Source organism: Notamacropus eugenii, chromosome 4 (genome assembly GCF_028372415.1).
Source record: "Notamacropus eugenii isolate mMacEug1 chromosome 4, mMacEug1.pri_v2, whole genome shotgun sequence".
Classification (NCBI taxonomy): Eukaryota; Metazoa; Chordata; class Mammalia; order Diprotodontia; family Macropodidae; genus Notamacropus; species Notamacropus eugenii.
In genome coordinates this window covers 43,728,334-43,744,603 of record NC_092875.1, presented here as the reverse complement: position 1 = coordinate 43,744,603, position 16,270 = coordinate 43,728,334, and positions in this window count along the sequence as shown.

Sequence of the window (16,270 nt, the reverse complement as noted above, 5' to 3'; positions counted from 1 at the left end):
GTTAGGGAGTCTTTCCTATTATTAGACCTAAATCTGCCTCTTTTCAATTTCTACTCATTGCCCCACCCTGTAGGATCAAGAAGAACATAAATATCCTTTAAAAAACCAAATCAACCAACCAAATTGGTTTCCACAACTGAACATAATATTAGTGAGGAATACAATGGACTTTTCTGTGATCTGTGACTTCAGTCTAAGATTGCATTAGCTTTTCTTCAGGAGCCAAAGTCCCAGGGCTGGCTCATCTTGGGTTTATGAGCAGTTGAGCTCCAGATCTTTTTCACAGAAACTGCTGTCAAGCCAAATAATTCAGAAAGTTAAATCAGCTAGCTACCTGAACCACCAATGCCTGACCTAATATTCTTTTTACAATTTCTTTTAAGGCATTATAGATAAAATTAATTTTGTGTTATTTACACCACAGTTGCCTCATGCACTGTGGATAATTGAAACATTATTGAACATGTCTCACTTTCATCATATTTGCTGTGGAAAGGGTGCTGGGTAATCAGAAGACCTGATATTTATTACCTGTGTCCCTTTGATTGAGATCCTTAATTTCTCTGGTCTTCAAAGTCTTCCTCTGTAAAAAGAGGGCGTTGGACTCTAAGGACCCTTTAAGCTCTAAATCTAAGATCTTCTGAAATTAAATACTTTTCCCACATGATAACCCTAGAAATATCTGAAAACACCTAGAAATACTTGAAGGGAGAGTTCATGTCTTCTGTTCTACATCCTCTTTCCCCCTCCATGGGTTCTCTCATTTAGGTTCAATATCCTCAATTCTTTCACTCATCCGTAATATGTTATGAACTTAGTACAGTCCTTGACATGTAGAAAGAATCTAATGAATGTTTTTCATTTCTTTTTGCTTCTATTCATTCATCTTAAGACACTATCATTTTGGAGCATCTCTTCTGTATACTCTCCATATAGAAATACAGATACACAGAGATGCAGCATATCAGTTCATCCTCGTCCTCATAAGTAGCATTTAAATTGCACTTTACATTTTGCAAAATATTAACACATTTTATTCTCACAACAGTCCAAGGAGAAAGGTACTGTTATTATCCTTATTTTAGGGATGGATGTTAAATGACTTGGTCAAGATCCTGCAGCTAGTAAGTTTCTGAAGCAAGATTTGAACATGTCTTCCTGATTCCATGTTTAGTGTTTTATCCGTTGTGCATTTTCACACAGGAAATGTTATAAATAATGAGGATCCCAGGCTAGTCCACAAAAGCTCAAGCTAACTTAGGAAATATCTATAATGCATCTACTATGTGCCAGTCACATAACAGCTGTGCCATAAGAAATGATGAATGGGAAGACTTCAGAAAAATTTTGGAAGACATGTGAATGAGATGCAGAGAAAAATATGTAGAACCCAGAGAACAATATGATGACCCCATTAAACTAGGAGCTCCTTGACAGTAGGGACTGTTTTTCATTTTTATTTGTGTCTCTGACAGGCACTAAGTTCCTAGACCTTAATACGTTATGTTGATTTGATTTAACCCCCAAAATTAAAAGGTAGTGAAAGACAACAGAACTCTGATCAATGCAGTGACCAAGCTTGACTTCCAAGGACCAACAGTGAAGCATACCTCCCTCATTTGAACATAAGGGTGGTGGCCTATGGGTGTGAAATGACTCTGTTTATTTACTTAACTGTCCCTTTGCTATGGAAGCAGTTGCTATGAGGAGGAGGGACACTGGAAAGTCATAATAGTATAATATAAAATGTATCAATAAAACATCTTTTAAAAGTTACTGTGTCTAGGAATAGCTAGAGGCAATGTGGATGGAGGACTGGCTCTGGGGTCAGGAGGAACTGAGTTCAAATCCTGCCTCAGAAACTTACTAGCTGTGTGACCCTGGGCAAGTGACTTAACCCCGAATGTCTCCCTCTTTAACACTCCTCTCCCCGTTGCCCTACTCCCCCATCAAAGTTAATGAAAAACTCATTGCCTTGTTACCAATATGAGGGTTAGACTTGCCAACATTTACATTCACTTCTAGGTCTAAATGTATGAATCTATGATTTCTGAAAATGGAGTTGGACAGTCCTCAGACAACAGAGACAATGTTTCTCGAAGCCTTTCCAGCTTGGTAGGATCTACCTATACTTGAACTCTGCTGGCAAGACCGTTCCAGGGTGATCTCCACACCACAAGGAGGCATCAGAAGAGGACTTTGGTAGCCAATTTCTCAGATAACAGCTGTAAAATGTGTATAAAGTAAAATTGTGTTTTTTTGTTTCCCCCTGTGAGCAGTACATGATTGCTTAGGATCTTTTCCCTTGTTTGCGGTTGCAGAGAAAAATGGGACTTTTTTTCTATCCTGTGTAAAAAGGATGCCATTTGCCAGAGAGAGCAATGCAGCATATTGACTTTAGCAATGTCTAGGTGATAAAACCCCATCCCTTGGCATCTTTCATCATATGTGGGTTTTACTTTTATAACATTAATAAGTGAAACACTGTACTCCTTTATTGCTATCACGGTTTTCAATCTCTGAATCATCAATCCTTCCCATAGCGTTGGCTGTAAACCATAAATGCATTTGTGTGTGTGTCATAAGGAAAACTCTGAAGCAAAAAAGATATATACAGAATTGTACTTTATAGGTGAGGGTTTCAACAGACTATTTCTTTTCCTAACTTGAATTCGCTATGATGAGAAATTGGCCCACATACCAATGTAGCAGTGATGGGATATTGAATCTTTCCTTCCTCCCTTTCTTATGTGAATAATGGGACAAAAGAGTGTGCCTGTCCCACACCCCCACCTCCAGAGATCTGTAACATTTTGGATGGGTCAGATAATGGGGAAAGACTAAAGAAGGTGGAAGTAAAGGAGGGCCTAAAAGCAGAAAGAGGAAGACATGTAAGAAGAGGAATCTGAAGGCAGGGAGATGGGGAGGTTTGCCCTCATCTGGTATCAGGGAGATGATTTGGAAAGAATGATGAATTCCGGATGTCACATGGAAGAGAGAATAGGCTGGATCTGGTCATCCCTCAGAGACAGCTCGAGGATAAAAGAGTAGAATTTGTGAAGAGGTAAATTTAAGTTAAACCTACTAGAGTTAGCCAAAAGTGGGTGGACTACCTGGAAGGGTAGTGGGTTCCTACTCATGGGAAGTCTTTGAGTGGGAGGTCAGATAACCAGAGAAGGCGGTATGCTGTAATGGAGATTCTTATTCATTGCTCCATTCATTCAAAAAACATTTATTAAGCATCTATTATGTTTTGGATATTGAGAATCCAAAGGCAAAATAGAAATACTCTCTTCCCTCAAGTTACTCACATTCTGCTGTCGACAGTGGATCAATGAATGACAGGATCATAAATCTAAAGGTAGAAAGGACCTCGGAGCACATTACTCCAACCTTTTCATTTAACAGATAAGTAATCCAAGTCCTAGAGAGATTCTGTGATTTGCCCAAGGTCATTCAGGTGGTAAGGACCAGAAGCAGATTTTGAGACCAAGGTCTCTAACTCCAGACTCAGGGCTCCAGTGTGTCATGCCCTTTCTCAAGGTAGAGGCGAAACGTCTTCTTGTCATGTATGTTATACTGGAGTATGTCAAGTTCAAGGATAGAAAAGATGGCTTTTCCACCTCCTCCCTACTCCCACCATGCTGAGATTCTGCAACACAAGAAAAACCTGCTTCATCCTGGCCTGAGAGCGTAGGGCCATTTTGGTCCAGACACTAGATTTATTTTTGAGTTAGAAGGGACCTCATAGGCCATCTAGTTTCCTATGCATGCACACACACACACACACACACACACACACACACACACACACATGCACTATGAAACACACATGCTTCATTTTTATATGGGGAAATTGAGATTGTGATGTTGTGGGCCAGTAAACTGGGTCTCCTTGAGTTAACCACATCCCCCATCTCACTAAATTTCCTTATTCTTTTCCCACACCACCAACAAACAGGGAGCTAGGTGGTGCAGTGGAGAGAGCACCAGTGCAGGAGTCAGGAGGACCTGAGTTCAAATCTCACCTCAGACACTTGATACTCACTAGCTGTGTGACCTTGGGCAAGTCACTTAACCCCAATTGCCTCAACCTGGGTCATCTCCAGTCATCCTAATGAATATCTGGTCACTGGATTCAGATGGCTCTGGAGGAAAAGTAAGACTGGTGACCTGCACAACCCTCCCTCACTCAAAACAAACTCAAGTGCAAGTCATGTCATCATTTCTCTGATGGCATGGTCTTCTCTGGCAATGATGGACGAACACACACCAAACGTGGATGATGTGAACCAGGAAGCTATAGATGAGTTCCAAAGCAATTTGAATTAACTTTGCCCTGGAAGTCTCTAAATATATTTTTAGCAAATTGTCTTTTCTGTATGCTTGGGCTATGAGTCACTCATTGCAACAGTGTGGGAGCTCCTCCCAGGAAAGTGACATGTCCATGGATGTACCACCAGTGAATAACAGAAGTGGAATTTGGTCCTTTTGAATCTGGATACAGAATTCTTTCTCCTCAATGATGGCTTGTCACACAAGCCCTCCTCTAGACTATAAGTCACTTTTAAACTCCTTTGGGATTAATATAACAATTTATTTATTTCTACTTTGTTTTCCTTTCGAAATAAAACTTGCTTCTCTCTTTTCTTTTTTCATTTGTGGTTTTCTAAGGCAATATGTGCAGGCAGGTAGGTGGCACAGTGGATATAGCACCAGGCCTGGAATCAGGAAGAATCATTTTCTTGACTTCAAATCTGGTCTTGGACACTTCCTAGCTGTGTGACCCTGTGCAAGTCACTTAATCCTGCTTGCCTCAGTTTCCTCATCTGTAAAATGAACTGGAGAAGGAAATGCCAAACCATCCAGTATCTTTGCTAAGAAAACCCCACATGGGGTCACAAAGAGTTCAACATGACTGAAAAAGGATGGAACAACAGGTCAATATGTGAACCCCCTAGGGATCATTTATATTTGAGTTTGAAACCACTGGTCTAGATAATCCTCAAAGCAATAAATCAAGCCCAGATGTGTTGTATTTGCAGATTTCTGATGTGTAAATGCTCACGCCCAATAGGAGCAGGCTCAAGCCTGCTTCTGGTTCTGTCTCTTCTTTAATTTTCTTCTTACCCATAACATAGCTAAATAAATCTCCTTTTTGTGGCCCTTACTTTCTCTTGCCAGTCTCAGCTCACTCTAGGCCTTAACACTCTCCACATAATTTTGAACAAGCTGTGCCATGCTCTTAGCAATAATCTTCTGTTATCTGACATTGTAAATTCTTTTATTACATGTGTGCCAGGCACATAGTATGCTTTTAATACATGCTTATTAACTTATTACATAAAAATACTACCTATAAGTCATTGGACCAGTCATTTTTACACTGCATTGGAAGGAGCATTGGTTTTAGTGACAGAGGAATTGGATTCAAATCTTCATTTTACCACTTAGAACTCATGTGATTTTAGGTAAGTCTGCTTTTCTGGTCCTTAGTTTTCTCACACATTAAATGAGACATCTGGACAAGATGGTCCAGAAGATGCTTTCCAGCTCTGAATCTATGATCCCTAGGATCCATATCACCGGTGTGAGCATAAATGTTTAACACCCAGCTCTCTGAAAAAAAAAGTCCTCTCAATAGCCTTTTAAGTTTTATCTTCATTACTCATATTTTCTCCATCACTTTCTTAAGTCTAGTCAACATAAGCAATAAATCAGACTCTGATTTGTAGCCTTTTTCAACTTCAGAGTTCTTAGGTGCCAGCTCTAGAACATTCCTGGTCCCTAAGAACCTATTCTTTCTGAGAATTAGTACTGTTGTCCATCAGATGAGAAGAAGGACACCCACATCTTTTCCTTTTCACACTCTTATGTTCCAGTCAAACTAGCTAACTTGTTGTCTGCTGGCTTGTCATCTGATATCCAATGTCAGTGACCTTGTAGAGTCTCTTTTCCAGGGTCCAGAATTCACATCCTTTTTCTTTATCTTTGACTCCCAAATTCTTAGTTTTCTTCAAGACAGTTCAGGCGGCAACTCTTCCATAAAATTTTTCATTATCTCCTCAATTGTTTTCCCTGTTCTATAACACTCATAGGAATATTGTAAGGATAAAATGAGTTTATGAACATAAAATGCTGCATGACCCTAAAAATGTATGAAAGTAAATTATTATAAATTTAATAACAACAACAATAAAGATGAAAGCCATCATAAAGCTTTCCCAGGTTTGAAGCCTTTTGTAGGTCAGCATCCTCTCAAAACTCTAGTTCACAAGCCCCCCATCAATGAGTTTCTTTTATTAAATTAGCTAGAGGATTCATTAGTTTAAATGGAAAAAAAAATCAACCAAATAGTGTAGCAAAATAAGTGGCAAGAAATCTTTGTGGAGTGGCATTGTATAGGGAACACCCACAAAGTGATATATACATAGGAAACATCTGGCCAGACTACAAAGAGTTAGGGCCAGCTAGGTGGCATAATGGGCTATGGAATCAGGGCATGGAATCAGGAAGACCTGAGTTCAAATCTGGCCTCAGACACTTACTAGCTATATGATCCTAGTCAAGTCACTTAACCTCTGTCTGCCTCATTTGTAAAATGGGATTAATAACAGCACCTACCTCTCAGGATTATTAGGAGGAAGCTAAGTATCTCAGTGGAGAGAGCTCTAGGCCTGGAGTCAGGATGATCTGAGTTCAAAATAGGCCCTCAGACATTTATAGTTGTGTGTCCCGGGGCAAGTCACTTAACCCTGTTTGCCTCAGTTTCCTTATCTGTAAAATGATCTGGAGAAGGAAATGGTAAAACCATTCCCGTATCTTTTCCAAGAAGGAGATAAGTCAGAAAAATATCAACCACAAACACCATGGCAGGGGCAATTCATAACTGTTTTTTCAGATCTACTGATGTTCTCTGCTCATGTAGCCATGCTGCTATCTCTTAGAAATCTCTACTCTGCTGAGATGCCTTTTGCCCTGCTATAATTTTCTGGGTTTCAACTGGGATATATCATCTTGTTGAGCTGACCTTGCAAATGCTAGTATCTTAGCTCTAAAAGGGCATTTTAACTCTTTTTAGTTACAGACCTCAGTCTGGTGAGCTTTGAATTTTGTCTTTGGAACTGCCTCCTCTCTGCAGCCCTTCTGAACTCTTTTAAGCTCAATCTCATTTGAATTATGAGTTATAGAACTGATTTTAATTCCTATCATATCCCTAGTTCTAGCAAATTATTCTCAGGGGTTCCTCTTCACAAAGGCGATGGGTGAAAATATAACAGAGACTGTCTCAAACCATCCTTCCTTCCTTCCTTCCTCTCTTTGCTATCATGCCTCTCAAGTTCAATGCAAATTTCAAGGGCTTAACCAGGTGAAGAGGCCTAAAAGGGGCTCATGAACCTTAGCCCTACGTTCCCCAGAAACAAAATTGTTCTATTTTTACATGGATTAAGATGGTTTCAGAAGTTATAAAAGTTGGAGTTATAACTAAGGGCTCAGATGTGGTACTTTATTGTTAACAAGTATCTTTTCACTCCTTTACCTAAGAAAGAAGCCATATCTCATATTATTTCTTTTCTTTAATTTTATTTTTGAAAACATCTTACATTAGCAGCTGGTTCTGCTAGTTTTATAAACCACAGAAGAAAATTCTATGGTAGAGCTTGAAATTCACATGACAGGCAACTTTCAAATAAAATGGCAGTGGTTTAAAAAAAAGTGACAGCTCAAAAATAGACTTCCTGACCACTCTCTTTCACATCCTCCATACAAATTAAATGCCTATATAGAAAAACTAGTGATTTATGTCTCAGAATGCAAGAAGTGCTGTGCACCATCCAGCCCAATGGTTTGTGTATTAGTAGTTCCAAGGGACTTTTTAAACTAAGAATGTATATTGAACTGATAACTTCCTGGTGATAGCATAGATTTAGGGCTAGAAAAGCTCTTTGAAATCATTGACTTCAACCGCTCATTTTACAGAAGATAAAATCGAGGCACAGGAAAGTTAAATGATTTTCTCAGTGTGACATGAGGTCATAGAGAGCTAGGAGGGATCTCCTAGATCATATAGTCCAACTCTTTGTTTTTATATACCATATAACTGAGGCTCAGGTAGGTTAAGTGATTTGCCCAAGGTTGTACAAATAGTGTCACAAGTCACATTTGAACCCAGATTCTTTGACTTCTACTACCCCATATTTCTTCTATTAGGCTTAAGTGGAAATTGAATACTTTCTCTGATGTTTCACTCTGATATAAAGGTATCCCAGGGTTCTCAAGGTCAGATCAGAGGAAGCAAGGGTTAATGGATGCCATAGAGTTTCACAGACTGCAGATCCAAGCTTCTGGATGATCTGCATATCTGCCAGATAAGTGAGGAGGAGCTCCTTGCCATAAGGTTGGCTACTAACTATTGAATGTTTTTGACCATAGTAAGTAGTAAACACCATCTACTAAACTATATTCTATTGAAGGAGGGCCTACATTGATACCTGGGGTGCTGAAGAAAACATGATCTGAAGAAAGGTCACTGGTTTAGAGAGGAAAGCACCCTGACCTAATCAGATGACTTATGTACAAGATTCCCCTGGAAGTCAACAACAGGGAAAGAATCATAGAATCATAGATTTAGATGTGGGAAGAATCACAGATTGAGCCTTCCTCATGCCCCTCACTCTACACCCCCACCCCACTTTACAGATGAGGAAACTGAGATAATATGTCTGAGATGACATTTGATTTTTTTTTTACTTAATATTTTTTCCAATTACACGTAAAGATAGTTTTCAATATTCATTTTTGTAAAATTTTGAGTTCCAAATTTTTCTCTCTTCTCTCTCCCCTTCCCAGGACAGTAAGTAATTTGTTATAGGTTATACATGTATAATCATGTTAAATATATTTTCACATTGGTCATGTTGTGAAAGGATGAGATAACATTTGAACTGAAACCTTCTTGATTCCAAGTCTAGTGCTCTATTCACTAAACCAACCCTTTCTTCTAGGAGGGGAAGTCAGGATTATTCTCTGCCCTAGTCAGAGTGAATCAGGAATATTGTGTTTATTTCCACCTGTATAAAGATCATTTGAAGTAACTTGGGTTCTCAAACCTGGAGAGGAGAAGAATCAGTGGGGATGTGACAATTGTCTTCTGGCATTTGGAGAGGCTGACCTAGTGACAGGCAATCACTGGACAGGCAATCAATGGAAACTGCAAAAGGGCAAATTTTGGCTAGATATGAGGAAAAATGTCCCCCAAATTAGATTTATCTAAAACTAGAATGAGATGTTTCAGAAAGCTGTGGCTTCTGCTACCTCAGAGCATCTTCAAGCAAAGGTTGGGTGACCATTTAGGGAGTGTGTTGCAGAGGGCATTCTTATTCAGGTACAAATTGGACTAGGTGGCCTCCTGGAAGTCTTTCCTTAGCCTGAGATTCTAGAAACTTGAGCCTCAGTTTCCTAATCTGTAAAAAGGGGGGGGGGTAGTTAACTTATAACTTTTTATGATTTCAGGAAATAATTGAAATCCTTGAAAAAGTTCAGTTGGTTTTTTTCTCTCTCTGCCAAACTGATTCTGATGGGGTACTTGGGTGCATGTGCTTGGACCCCAATTCTAAAATCACATTTCTCTTTAAAAATCACATTTCTCCCTACCCTCAAAACAGCAGCCAGCTGCACCTATAGAACTTATTAGTCTGAACCAGCCGTGTACTGGCTAAACTGGCTATGTACTGGGTCATAATAACATTTACTACTCACTGACCAATCATACATATCCTAGGCTTAGACATATGTATACTCTCTTACATTTATCTTGTCTAACAAGACATTGATGAGAGCAGCCTGGTATTCCTTAGTCAGTCCTGACCGTTAGTTGACTTAGTGATGTTTCAGGCCTAAAACCACACCTCCATGTAGCCCTGTGCCCCTCAACCTTGGATTACTTTCCAATGAACTCTGGGTGAAATACTTGCGCAGTAGATACCAAAAGTACATGTTCCTTTAAAAACTAACCACTCCCTAATGCTACCCTGAATCATCTAATTAGCATATTTGGCACATATTTTACTAAGAATATCCTATATAAACTTTATCTGTACCCCTTTAAGGTTTCAGGTTCCCTAAGAACTCTTGCCTGCTGAAAAGCATAATCAACCTTTACCTTAACATCAACAATGCTTGCATCTGTGAATTCTTCTCCAGATGGCCCATGCAGGGAATTTCAGTATTAGAGTTTCTGTACTCCCCACCCCCTTGTAGCTATCATCAATTCTACTTTATTGATTAGAGAGTATTTGCCACCTTTTATGACAAATTGAGGAAAAGTTGCAGGGAGGGGACAGAACTCATGCCACAGAGAGCTCTGAGTCTTTGGTTGACTTTTGCTCTGTTGAAAGTATAAAGTCATTTGAAGGAAATTGCATATTGGTCCATTGTATTAATAGTTATGTGTGTTTGCTTAATTTAGATATAGAAAGAAAAGGCAGATTAGGTTTTTGTAGAAGAGATCAATCAATCAATCGGTAAACATTTATTAAGGACCCACTATATTCCAGGCATTGTGCTAAGTGCTGGGGGTACAAAAAGAGTCAAAAGACAGTCTCTCCTCTCAAAGAAGTTATAATCTAATAAGAGGAGGCTGCATGCAAAGAAATATATACAAAGCAAGCTACATACAGCATAAGTAGGACATAATTAACACAGGGAAGGCACTGGAATTAAGAGAGATTGGGGAAGACTTCCTGTAGGAGGTGGAATTTCAACTGGGACTTAAAAGAAGCCAGGGAGGTCAGTAGAAAAGTGGAGGACAAAGGGTGTTCCACTCATGAATTACAGCCAAAGAATATATCTCAACTTGAGAGACACAGTATCTTGTACATGGAACAACCAGAAAGTCAAAACTACTGAACTGAAGAGTGTGTGTTGGGGTATAAAAAGACAGGGAAGGTAAGCATTATATATGAGTTATAAGCCAATTAAAATTAGGATCAGTGATCTAGAACTGGAACAAATCTCAGATCATCTATTTCAGTCCTCTCATTTTTGCAGAAGAGGATACTGAGGTCCAGCAATTGAAGCAATTTGACCAGGGTCAAACATATAGTAAGAGTTAGAGTGAGATTTGAAACAAGGTCCTCTGACTAAATAGCCAGTTTTCTTTCTAGTAAAAAGTGAAAAGCTTGCTAATCAAGTTTATAATTGACAAGATGTTTTCAAGGTCTAGTCATGGAGCACCTAAGCTTTGATAAGAGGGGATACATGACCAGAAACACAACTGTGGGTATGTGAGCCAAGTGAACTCATGTACAACATTGGTGAATTTAGTTAGTGGCACACTAATACACTGTTGGGCCCCTAGGTGGAACAGTGGATAGAGCACTAGGTCTGGAGTCAGAAAGTTTCTAGTCAAATCTAAGTTCGGACATTAACTGTGCGATCCTGAAAGATTTTTGCCTCAGTTTCCCTTTCTGTAAAATGAGCAAACCACTCCAGTATTTTCACCAAGAAAACTCATAAAAAGAGTCACAAAGAGTTTAAAATGACTAAACAATAACAATACATTGTTGGTAGCAAACTAACTTGGAATTGTGCTAAAAGATGACTAAAATGTTTGCTCTTGGATCCAGACATTCCATAGGTAGGCATATATCCTAAGGAATACAAACAGAAAGGTCTTATATACCATTCAGTCAGTCAGTCAACAAGCACTAATTAAGAGCTTACTATATGCCACCCACTGTGCCAGAAAGGCAAAATGAGAAAAAAAACAAACCATCTCCAGCCTCAAGGAGCTTACATTGTAATAGAGGAGATCATGTGTAAATTTCTAGGCATATACAAGATATATACAGAGTAGATGGAAGGTCATCTGAAAGAAGAAGATATTACCATCAAAGGAGGACTAGGAAAAGCATCCTGCAAAAAGTGAGATTTCTGTTGTGTTGAAGGACGCCAAAGAAACTAAAAGGCAGAGGTGAGGGAACAGAGTATTCTAAGCATGGAGGACAGCTAGTACAAAGGAACAGAGATAGGAGATAGGAGATAGGAGATAAACTGTCCTAGAGGTATGTCAAATATGTTGGTATAATTCAATCATAGAGGAGTAAAAGGTGAGAAGATTGGAAAGATGGGAAACTGTTTGGTTGTGAGAGGCTTTAAATAGCGAAGAGAGGAATCTATATTTTATATTAAAGGTAACAGGGAGTCACTGGATTTTACTGAGTAAGGAATGACATGGTTTGACCTATGCTTTAGGAAAATCCACTTGGAAGTTGAGTGGAGGATAGATTAGAGTGAGTTAAGATGAGGCAGGTAGAAGAGTTAGAAGGCAATTGAAATAGTAGGTAATGAGGGCATGAAGTAGGGTTATGGTTGTATGATAGGGATGTATACTAGAGATGTTGTGAAGATAAAATGGCAAGATTTATCAATAGACTGCGTATGTGGGATAAATGAGAGAGAGGAGTTTAGGATGACATCAGGTCTGGGTGACTCAGAGGATAGTGGTACTCCAGAGACAGGGAAGTTTGGAAGGGGGAAGGGTTTGAGAGGAAGACAATGAATTATATTTTAGACATATTGAGTTTGAGATGCCTATGGGACATCCAGTTTGAGATATCCAAGGGCATTTGGATATTCATGACTGTGGTTCAATAGGTAGACTAGCTCTCTCTCTCTCTCTCTCTCTCTCTCTCTCTCTCTCTCTCTCTCCATCTCTGTCTGTCTCTATCTCTATCTCTCTGTCTCTCAATCTGGGAATCCTTTGCATAGAAAAGTTATTGTACTCAAGGAATATGATGAGATCATCAACAAGATAAATAAATACAGGAAAGCAGAAGGCCAGGGTATGACATGGATGAAGGATCAGAAAATGAGACAGAAAAAGATCTGTTTGACAGATAGAACTAGGGGAGAGCAGTGTCATGAAAACCTGGAGAAAAAGGAATATACAGGTATATCAGATTAATGTTGTTGTTCAGTCATTTTCAGTGTTATCTGACCCTCCCTGACCCCATTTGAGGTTTCTTGGCAAAAATCCTGGAATGGTGTGCCATTTCCTTCTCCAGCTCATTTTATAGATGAGGAAACTGAGACAGGGTTAAGTGATTTGCCTGGGGTCACACAGCTGGTAAATATCAGAGGCCAGATTTCAACTCTCATCTTCCTGATGAGCATTCTATCTGCTGTGCCATTCAGCTGCCATTTGTATAGGGTGATAGTGTCAAATTCTGCAGGAAGGTTAGGAAGGACCAGGACTAAAAGTTAATTAGATTAATTAATTAATTATAAGATCACCAGTAACTTTGGAAAGGGCAGTTTCAATTGAGTATTGAGGTCCAAAGTCAAATTGTATAGAGTTTAGAATTGCTTGAGAATTGTAGACATTGTAGACAGCTTTCTCAAGCAGTTTAACCACAAAAAGGAGAAGAGGTGAAAAATAGCTGTCAGGGATGGGGAAATCAAGTAAGTTCTTTATAAGGATTGGGGAGACACAGCCATGTTTGCAAGTGGCAGAAAATAAACTAATAACATGATGATGCCATAAGAAGAGAAAAGACCACAAAGTCCTAAAGTGCCAGTCATGAGTTACTTTGGCTACTTGTGGTTAACTCATACTTGCTTGTCTCTCTGTCTACTAGTATCTTCTACGTATCTTACTATTCTCACCGATACTGTGGCAGAATGAGCACCAGATTTATGGGTGTATGGGGAGAAATGTTTTGTAGCTAATGTTTATGTATCTAATAGTTCTAGCTCAATGATGCTAATGATCCTATCTGGGAGTGTGCAGGTAAAGGTTTAACAAATGGCTTTCCAAAAACATCACCACACTTTTAAGTAGAGTCTGCATTATTAATGCTTTCTCTATAATTTTCTTAAGTCTAGATTATCAACAAGACAATACACCAAGCCTAGACTGGTAGTGTTTGCTGATTTCTGAGGTATAAATGCTCACACTGAAAATTTAACAATTAGCTCTTTGAGATGGTTCAAGTTGGCTCCAACATACATCTCATCAAATGTCTTCACTTCAGTTAATTATGTCTACTGGCTGGCTATTAATGGGAGGCATACTGGTGGGAATCCTAAGGTATAGTTTTAGTCAGTGGTGTAAACAGATAGATATAGATTCTTTGGAAACTACCAATTAATACTGTGTGTTGTATTATATTTTTATTTATTTTTTAAACATTTTCCAACTTCATTTTAATCAGCCAACAGGGTAGTTGATCTATATATGGTTTTAGGAGTTTTATACCCACAGACTATCTCAAACACAAGGTAGTTGTCTTGGGTGACCCAATTTCCAGTTCAGGAAGGGGAGGGGCATCGAGAGTGCTATGGATACAGAAAGGCAGAAGAAAGTATTGGAGGTCCAAGGTCCAAGGTTTGTTTTTGTTATTATTGTTGATTTTTGTTCCTGGAGAGGTGGTATTAAGGAATATCTCTTCCCATCCCTTATTGTACTGGGATCTAGAAGTCTAAGGGAGAAGGGGAAGGCACGTCAAAAAGAGAGTAGTCCTTTCATAGCCATATGCATTTGCTTAAATTTTGTTTTAAATTAAATTATAAATTAAATTGAATTAATAAACCAACAAATAAATTAATTAAAATTAAATTAGAATTATGTTTAAATTTTTAAAAAATATTTACATTTTTATATTAATTTTAAAAAATTAAAAACATTTTACAAAAAATTCAAATATTTTGGGTTTTTTTTTTTACATCACCAACATTTTCCCCAGCATATCTCCTCTTCCCTGGTGAAGCAGATAATCCTTCCACAAATGCAGGCTGATAATATTAACAATAGGGCTCATATTAGTAAGTTGATGCAATTATCTGTTTTTTCCAGAATCAGTTCAATTCAACAAACATTATGAAGACAGTATGTTAAGAATACAAAGATTAAAAAAGAAATTACCCTCTCTCCCCTGAAAAGGAGCTTACCTTCTACTTGAGGAGGGAGAGGGACCATGACACAATGGATTAAACAGCCTTTATTAAGAGCTTACTCTGGACAGAACACTCTGCTAAGTGCTGGAGATAAAAATAGTAAGGCAGCCCTCTCTATTAATGAGAGACACATAGAGGAGGATTCAGTTGCAAGTCAGATGGAAAGGCCCAGTGGTCCTTAGGGCACAGCAGCAAGACAGATGGTGATAAATCTTTTTTAGTATCATTGCCACTAAATAAATCATTTTCATTTCTGACGCTAGCCATCTGACAGTGCCAAAGGATTTTAGTGGTGAGAACTTTCTGGGTCTTCTTTTCTTTTCCAGGTACAGCTGCAGCATCTGTAGAGGCTGCTGCCTGATCAATTTTGCACAAAGGGAGGAAAGGGACAAGATGAAAGTGAAGCTTGTGGTCTGGCAGTATTGCTATTTCTGGGGTTCTATTGTTGGGCCCCAGCAGGGACCCGGGCTGTCTCCACCTGGTTTGAGGGGAGGTGACAAGTTGAGGGGGTGGTGGTGGTGGTGGTTTGATCTACCTGGCTCCCATCCCCATGGGATGTTTTGATGCTCCAGCTAGGGTAGCTTCTCTGCCCTTCCAGTGCCCCTTGGTAAGCGGTGTTATGTAAGTGAATGAATAAAAAAATATAAATCATTTATTAAGCATTTACTATGTGCTAAATACTAGAGATACAGAGTGATAGTCCCTTCTCTTAAGGGACTCATATTCTAATAGGAGACAAAACAGATAGGATCCAGCTATGGGGATGGAAAGGTCCAGAGATCCTTAGGGTGCAGCCACAAGGTAATACATCCATTGATAAAAATCATATTGGTTTCCAACATTGAACCATCTGACAGTGCCAAGGACTTGGGTGGCAAAAACTGTCTTTTCTGTGTTTTTAGGGGCTGCTCAGAAAGGATTTCAATACCTGCTCCTGAGGGAGGGGTGGGAAGGGTGCATTGCTCTTCCTGAGGTTCTTGAATACAGGGTCCTGGATATTACATACAAAGTAATTTTAAGAGGAGGAGATTGTTAATGCTTGGTAAATCAGGAAAAGCCTCATGAGCTATGCCTGGGAGAAAGTTAGAACTTCTGGGAGGTAGAGGTGAGGATGCCCTGCATTCCAAGGATTGCAATCTTCACACTCCATCAATGAAAACATGGATCCATTGAAATATTAGGCCAATAGGGCTAAACTACCTGCCCAGAGCTACATAGTATAAATGCCACCAGATGTGATTCTAGCAGGTTTGGATCAATTGGTAATTGTAATTGAAATTGAATGGAATAAATTACTGACTGAAACTCATGC